Here is a 7,195-nt window from a genome sequence, read left to right as displayed (position 1 = left end):
TTCAAACATTTACCAAAATCAAAACCTTAACAAGAAACAAAGGTCATATAAGAGACGATGATATCGAGCAAATGTGAGAGCTAGGATAAACAAGGAAAGATCTACTGCAGAATGGCTTAGCTATCTAGGGGCATGTGATGCTCATCGAAAGCTAGTAGACAATTGGGGTGAACATCTCCAGAGTGTCATGTGGTGCAGCCCGTGACCCATTGACCTCGCTCAATTGGAGGTTACAGAGCCGAAATTGAGTAGAACTATAAGAAGACGTCAAAACCGAGAGTTAGCACAACAACAAAAGGAGGCCGAACTAAAAGAAAGGTCTCCGTCAGGACAAGAGCCTGCTGACTTACATACGGCTCCTGAACATTTTAAATCTTATACCACGGGGGAGCGAAAGGTTGTGTATGCCAAAGCCCAACGAATACCTACCAATGGAAGCAGTGGAGTCTATGATGGTCCAACGGTAGTTAAAGAGATAGAATTAGCAGAACCAGGTGAGGAGTCTAAACCAGTCTTTATTGCTCAAGACCTTACCGAAACTGAAGAGGCTGTACTTAAGGAGCTCCTCAAGGAATACAAGGATATCTTTGCTTGGACATATCATGACATGAAGGGCGTTCCACCTTCTGTGGTGCAACATACAATTCCCATGATCAACACTGCTAAACCCGTCCAGCAACGACCCTATCCAATGAATCCTAAGTACGCCAAAATTGTACAAGAGGAGATTGAAAAACTTATCCAATGTGGATTCATATACCCTATTGAGCACTCAGAATGGGTTTCTCCAATAGTCATTGTGCCAAAAAAGAATGGGAAACTAAGAGTGTGCATGGACCTCAAGAAAGTTAATGCAGCCACTAGGAGAGATCATTATCCCTTGCCATATTCAGAACATGTGCTTGAAAGAGTTGCGGGCAAGGAAGCTTATATCTTTTTAGATGGGTACTCTGGTTACAATCAAATCACAATTGCATTAGAGGACCAAGCTAAAACTGCTTTCATCACAGAGTTTGGAGTGTTTGCATTTCGTGTTATGGCTTTTGGCTTAACGAATGCCCCTGCTACATTCCAACGATTAATAAACACTGCGTTTAAAGAATTTCTAAGGGAGTTTTGTGAAGCTTTCCTAGACGACCTTTGTGTTTATTCTTCTACCCCACGCACGTCGGTGTAGTCTTTAGCAAAAAGCCTAGGAAACTTCCTTAGCACACATTTGAACTCCTCTCTTTCATCCTTTGTAAGTGTTGTTGATAGCATACCTTCCAGCATCCCTTCATCTTGAACACCTTCGTTCTCTTGAGGACCTACCTCCTCCAAGCCTTGACAAGAGGTCTCTTGGTTGCTTGGCTTAAACCTTACCCCCATGACTTCGATGGAAGACTCCTCTTCAGTAATGCTGCCGCTACTTTCTTCTTCTGAAGTGCTATCGGTCCAACCTTCTTCCATCTCACTTTGAGATGATTCTTCATGGATCTCCTCTTGGCGTTTCTCCTTCATGTCAAAGACAACCTTCTTATGATTGTCATTCCTGCAAATTAATTTCCCCCTCTCCCAATCCTGCAAAGCTCGCATTTTCATTAGCCATGGTCTTCCTACGATAAATGGATAACCACTTCCCTTGGTCGACATAACATAAAAATCCACCGCTTTCTTAATGCCAAAGGCCTCTACAAAGACATTTTTACAAATGCCTACACACCTAGCCTTGCTATTGTTTGCCATCTTGACTTTGATTTCAGGTGTCTCCTGGATGTGCATGCCTAGTCTTTGCATGAGTCCCTCTGTCATGATGCAAATATGTGCACCCCCATCCACTAGACCTTTCCTAACCAATCTTCCTTTGATGTAACAGTCTAGCACCGGTGTAATGTCTTCATTCATTTCAGCTTGTGCAATTTTTACAACAGGCACACTCTCTTTTACCTTTCTCCTAGTGCTAATTGCCCTTGTTAAATCCCTCCTAACTTGTGGACATAATGCAAGAAATTGAGGCCATGAAATATCAGGACCCTTACCTCTCATGTCTTCCAACAAGTTGTACGGAGCCATACCATGTCCAAGAGGGAAGTCTTGGAGGTTGATACGACGTCGAGTCCTCTTGGTTTCCTTGGTTTCCTTTGCCTTCTTGCCTTGTCCATGGTCACTCTGTGATGTGACTCCTTCTTTCTCTTTACCTTTTCCTCGGCCACGCTTAATGCCATTGGCTTCCGTGTCAACCTCATTTGAATTTGTCACCTCTACCACATGCACATTTGGATCTGGCAAAGGTGGAACTCCTTCTACCCCTTGTGGAGGTGGTCTTGGTCCATTTGGCCTTTGTAGAAGCCTTGGTTGTTGACCAGCTCCTTCTCCTGCATTCATCACTGGGTAATTCAAGTTAGGTCTCCCTGGCTCGCCACGGGGCCAAGGAATATTATACATCCCATGTCCAGACTCTCCGCAATTCCAACATTGCAAGACTCTCCTAGTTCGTGGCTCTCTCTCTTCTGACTTCTTTGCTTGTCCCTTTGGACCTACAGCTTGTGCAAGGTGAATTGACAGGCTGCTTAAAGATTCATTTAACTTCTCAATCACTTCAGCCGTTACCTCAGGAAGCTCCCTAGATGTTGATGCTTGTGACTTACCTTTGGGTCTAAGACCTTCTATTGGAACCTCTCCCCTTAAGCAGCTGAGTTTCCTATACTTCTCAGCAACCCTAGTTTTAGCTGCATCAAAAGTAGCGGGTGCACCCGCCTCAACTTTTACCTTAAGGTCAGGAAAGAGTCCGGCTATGAACCTCTCCTTCTTTAAAAATTCTGCACCATCACCAGGGTTAGCAACATTTCGTATCCATAGAGCCCAAAGACGTAGAAACTCTTGCTTGTACAAGTAGTAGTCATCTAAGTCTTTTTGCTTATGAGAAACAATGTCTTGCCATAGTTTTTGAGTGTTTTGGGGGTCAAAGAAGTATCTCTTAAAACGATTCAAAACTTCTGTTTAATTCCCCTTAACTTCATCGTTGTTGTGAGGCCTGGGAAGAAACATGTCATGGCGGATCATTTATCTCGTATCCCTAATGGCGAAGCTCCTATGGGGGTTGATGATGAATTGCCTGATACTCCTTTGTTCATTGTTGAGACAATGCCTGAATGGAGTGAAAAGATTGTTAACTTCTTAGTTAATGGTTTTCCACCCAAAGAACTGCGAAAATATATAGCTCGAAAATTAATCAAGGAATGCGAACCCTATTGCTTACTGGCTGGAACTCTCTATAAGAGAGGAAAAGACGATGTTCTTAGACGCTGTGCCCACGAGGATGAGTATTTATATATTCTACAAGAGGCACACATGGGTGTAGCTGGTGGTCACTTTTCAGGAAACTTGACTGCCCGAAAGATCTTATAGTCAGGCTATTGGTGGCCCACTCTGTTTAAGGATGCATCACTTTTTGCAAAGGGATGTGATGAATGCCAATGCTTCAACAAGCCACAAAGAAGGGATAGGATGCCTCTACATCCCATCAAGGTAACCCAACCATTTGAAAAGTGGGGCTTGGACTTTGTAGGACCGATTAGTCCGGCTGCATGTAACACGCAATCACGATATATCATTGTCGCTACCGACTATGTAACCAAATGGGCTGAAGCAAAAGCAACACGAAAGGCGGATGCAAAAACAACAGCTAAGTTCCTCTTTGAGAACATTATCACACGTTTTGGATGCCCCTTTGAACTTATGAGTGACAATGGAACTCATTTTATAAATGAAGTAATAAAAGAACTCACATCAAACTTCATGATATCTCACCACAAGTCTACACCCTATTATCCCCAAGCAAATGGCCAAGCTGAGAGTACCAACAAAACTCTCATCTCCATTTTGACAAAGACAGTTGAGGCTCATCGCACTGATTGGGACCTAAAGCTTACATCAGCTTTATGGGCTTATCGTACTGCGTATAAAGTTGCTATTAATTGCACACCGTTTAAGATGGTGTATGGCCAAGAAGCAGTTATGCCATGGGAGTTTGTCATTCCTAGTCTTCGAGTAGCTTCTCAAGAAGGTTGGGATGGTAACCCCTTAGTGGAACGATTATATATCCTGGAAAGGCTAGATGAAGAGAGGCAATTAGCTGTGCGAAATTCTCTAGTGGAGAAGGATAGGAGAAAGAAGTGGTTTGATAGCCATTTAAAGGATAAAGACATCAAGGTTGGTGATAAAGTTCTTATGTACGGGGTACGTAATGAAAAGAAGAAATTGAAATACGCTGGTAAGGGACCATATCGGGTGTGTGAAATTACCCCGCAAGGTACCATTCGTGTGGAGACTCTAGATGGAGTTGAAACCATTGGATTCCTTAATGGGAGTAAATTCAAAAGATATTATGATCCTCTAAGCTAGGAAGAGTTGCAAGCCATCCATCAAAAGAAGGCTGTCAAGGAACAAGCAGAGCTTAAAAAAATCCAAGCAAGAGTTGAGGCTCGAGAACGACAACAACGTCTTAGACGCCAACGAGAGGCTAATCTGGGAATCACGCAAGCATTTTTCGAGGACACAGATGACGACTCATTAGAATCTGAGCCACCTCTACGATACCCAATTGAGCTAAATAGCCCCTATGGGAAAGTACTATACAATGCCTTATTAGATACGGGAGCTAAACACAATTTGTTATCCTATGGAGTTTGGTGTCAATTAGGGAAACCGACCCTATCCCTGAGTACGATGCAAGTCAAGGGCATTAATAAAAAGAAAACTACTATTCTTGGAGTCCTTCAGACCCCTATTGTCTATGACAATGGAAGCATAGTGCAGAGGTTTCCAGTGATGCCCGCGGGAGCTATGGAAGGAAACGTAAACCTGGGATGCACGTGGATGTTGGCAACCAAATGCACTATTGATTGGGATACTATTAGTGTCACGACGCGACCACCAACTCTTACCCCTATCATTCAAGCAAAGTCACCTACGTTGCAAACTCTAGCAAAGTTGAAGGATAGCCAACATTCACAAGCCAAGGTGGTTAACTCGTCTTTGCCAGCTACCCATGAACCTAGCACTTCAACACTTATAGTTGCAGTGTGCGCTCCTTCCAAGAGTACCTCCACCGGCCCTGCCTCCTCACATAGGTGACTTGGCAGCGTTTGCTCAAACCATAGGTCGATCTATCGCGGAAAATATGCGTCATGCATCTGATAGAGAGCCTAGAAGTAAGGCAGTACAAATTGCCAAACTCACGCAAAAATTCAATGGGGATGAAGATGCTAGGAAACACATTGAAGTGTTTGAACAAGTATGTGATTCCTTAGGGGAACGCAACGAACTACATAAGTGCAATGCCTTAAGCTTGACATTAAGTGGGAAGGCTGGAGATTGGTATAGGACCCTAAGGGTGGACGAGAAAACAATCTACCCTACCCTTCGAAGGTTGTTTCTAAAGGAGTACATACGAGAAGGTGTGCTTTGGGGTGTAGCATCTCAGCTACAGAAGGCCGAACGTAAGGAAGGAGAGTCAGTAAGAGACTTCATTAGTCGTCTAAAGCACTTAAACTCTCGTTGCCCTGTAAATGAGCGCTTCAACAATAACCAACTGCTTGATCGATTCATTCGAGGGTTTAGGAATGAAGGAATCTATAATGGACTAGTGATTAGAGGTATCACAACCTGGGAAGATGTCACTGCCAATGCAATCCAATTAGAGGACAACTTGATGATAGCAGGCATGAGGGTGTCTACTGACACGAGATCCACTAGCTCACAAGCCATTGAGTATGAACCCATGACTGCAAAGCCCATTGCCAATGAGCCAAAGGTATTTGAGACATTCTTGACAGACCTCACCAAGGCAATCCAAGAGTCTCTTAAGGATAATCGACCCCCTCAAAATAGTCACATGTATCCAAGAAGGGAGCAACAATGGTGTTCCATTTGCTTAGGTCCACATAGCACTAGTGAGTGCCCTACGTTTAGAGTAAAATTTAATGGAACTTGCAACGCATGTGGTAGGTATGGTCACCAAGCTAAGGATTGTTTATTGATCAAACGTATGATGGCAAATAGACCACCTGTAGCCTGGACGGATGCGCCTCGAGCTCCTGTATTGATGCCTACTCCACCTGTTGAGCAACTACCGCAACACATGGTCCCTAGACCTCAAAATGTTGTACAAGCTACACCGTTACCACCTCCTGTGCTAGGACCGCAGCCCCCGCATCCAAGAGTCGCCCCTATGAACCAAGTGGGTTGCGAGCCATCAAATGCTTATGCAGATGGTTGTGAGGAGGAAATAGACACTAGTATTGCCTACGGACTTGATACATTGGAAGAGTGTCCTATATACTACATGGAAGATTGTTGGGGACAAGTCAAGCCGGTTTATCAAGCTGCTGCTCTCGCATCCAGAGGTCAAAATATCAACACCCAGGCTAGGAGGCCACCTCTTCAATGCTACGAGTGTGGTAGACCACATCGAGTAGCGGAGTGCCCTATTAGGCTGCAAAAGAATGCTGCACAGATGCAAGTGAATCAAGGGAGCACGTCTGCAATGCCAATACTCACATGTAATCGTTGTGGCATAGATCACTTGATTGCCCAATGCCCCTATAACCCAAATGCACCTAAAATCACACCCCTGAATTTGGTCGAAATTGCTAGTGTGACATCGCCAATGCCACCCGTCGCACCCGCTTATGCGATTACACGGTCCATGCTTCAAGGGCCAGGACATATCCTCGAAGAGAGAGATACCGCGTCAGTTATCCAAGCAAAGAAAAAGAAGACACGAAGGAAGAAGTCGCAGAATACGGAAAATTCAAAGCCAAGTTCCAAAACAAACATAGGAACAGGGAAATCAAATGAAGCTTCTTGCTCTTCATGTAGTCCCTATATGCAAATAGAAGCTTCGACACAACCTCCACCTAACACTGTACATATCCATCCAAGCACGAAAGAGTTTGCACCTTGCGGGGTAAGTTCACCACCTACAACAACGTTGCAAATAAAATCCTGGGAGAGTACCTTACCACCCTTACAACTTGACGAGGCACCTAGGGTAATAGAAAACTACTGGAAAAAATCCTCACCTATTACCAACTGGAACAATTGGTTTCAAAGGGTGACAAGCTCATTTCAAACGGTATGATCTACCCAAGGAAGGGGGGAATGTTTGTGGACATCCATCATTCACTTGCTTCCCTCTCAACCTTTTTCCCTG

The sequence above is a fragment of the Adiantum capillus-veneris genome, chromosome 25 (assembly GCF_014529385.1).
Source record: "Adiantum capillus-veneris isolate H3 chromosome 25, ASM1452938v2, whole genome shotgun sequence".
NCBI classification, from domain to species: domain Eukaryota; kingdom Viridiplantae; phylum Streptophyta; class Polypodiopsida; order Polypodiales; family Pteridaceae; genus Adiantum; species Adiantum capillus-veneris.
This window is presented reverse-complemented; position numbering follows the sequence as displayed.